The sequence below is a fragment of the Moschus berezovskii genome, chromosome 12 (assembly GCF_049115385.1).
Source record: "Moschus berezovskii isolate FMDL1 chromosome 12, NW_MosBer_1.0, whole genome shotgun sequence".
Classification (NCBI taxonomy): domain Eukaryota; kingdom Metazoa; phylum Chordata; class Mammalia; order Artiodactyla; family Moschidae; genus Moschus; species Moschus berezovskii.
Window position 1 is genome coordinate 4,416,793 of NC_142471.1, and position 1,282 is coordinate 4,418,074.

General features: G+C 43.1%; 1 non-coding gene across 1 annotated transcript; it reads right to left on the reverse strand.

Annotated features, from left to right (window-relative positions):
- Window positions 1-832: 832 nt before the first annotated feature.
- On the reverse strand, window positions 833-906 carry LOC129556055 (small nucleolar RNA SNORD65). Its single transcript, XR_008685895.1, has one exon. It is a non-coding gene; the product is annotated as a small nucleolar RNA SNORD65 (small nucleolar RNA).
- Between the last annotated feature and the right edge of the window lie 376 nt (window positions 907-1,282).

A 1,282-nucleotide genomic window follows, 5' to 3' on the forward strand; every position in this document is an offset into this window, starting at 1 on the left:
GCATAAGCAAGATAGCAATTTTTTTTTCCTATCACATAAATTCAAAAGAAGGCAACTCAGGTGTGAGTTTTCCACAAAATCGTCAAGGAGCCAGACTAATTCCTCATCTCTTCTTTACCACCCCTAGGCTGTGGCTCTTGCTTTGAAGGTCCAAAATGGGTTCTAGAGCTCCAATCATCATATCCATAATTCAGGTTGCAGGGTGGATGAAAGAAAGATATCATGTCTATTTACTTTTTTGAGGTTAAAAAGGCTTTTCTTTGTGAAATATTAGTGATGGAAGTTGGTGAAAGTTTTTAAAAAGCTGCTGCTGCTGCTGCTGCGTTACTTCAGTTGTGTCCGACTCTGTGTGACCCCATAGACGGAAGCCCACCAGGCTCCCCTGTCCCTGGGATTCTCCAGGCAAGAACACTGGAGTGGGTTGCCATTTCCTTCTCCAATGTGTGAAAGTGAAAAGTGAAAGTGAAGTCGCTCAGTCGTGTCCGACCCATAGCGACCCCATGGACTGCAGCCTACCAGGCTCCTCCATCCATGGGATTTTCTAGGCAAGAGTATTGGAGTGGCTTGCCATTGCCTTCTCCGTTTTAAAAGCTAAATTTCCTTAAAACATTAGTAATATTATATATCTGACCACCTTGTTATTTCTTAAGCTTTACTGATCATTTGCAAATTCTGAGAGTCTGATAGCCACTCAACTGATTTCCCTCTTGTTTGCAAACACAGAAACTAGGAAATAAAACGATTTGCCCCTCAAACACACACATTTAATTGGAGAAAGACTCTTCAATCGATTCTTGGATTCAAATTTCATCCCTTTTTTTTTTTTTCTTTTCTTCAGAAAATCATAGGTTCATCACTACACATTATGCTGGTAATTCCAGCTTTTTGAGGGTGATTTCATCATTGGATGGATTCAAATTTCAGATTGGCTAAATGTGTGAGCCTTTATTCCCCAGGAACAACTTTGTGGAGACATGTATAGTTGACAGTGTTTTCCAGAGAAGTTTCAAGAACACATTCACTGGGGCTTCCCTTGTGGCTCAGTGGTAAAGAATCTGCCTGCCAATGCAGGGTCACTGGTTTGATCCCTGGTCTGGGAAGATCTCATATGCTGTGGAGCAGCTAAGTGCATGCACCCCAACTACTGAAGCCTGTGCACCCTAGAGCCCATGCTCGTTCACAAGAGGAGCCACTGCAGTGAGAAGCCTGTGCACCACAATGAAGAGTAGCCCCTGCTCGTCACAACTAAAGAAAAGCCTGTGCAGCATCAAAGACCCAGCAA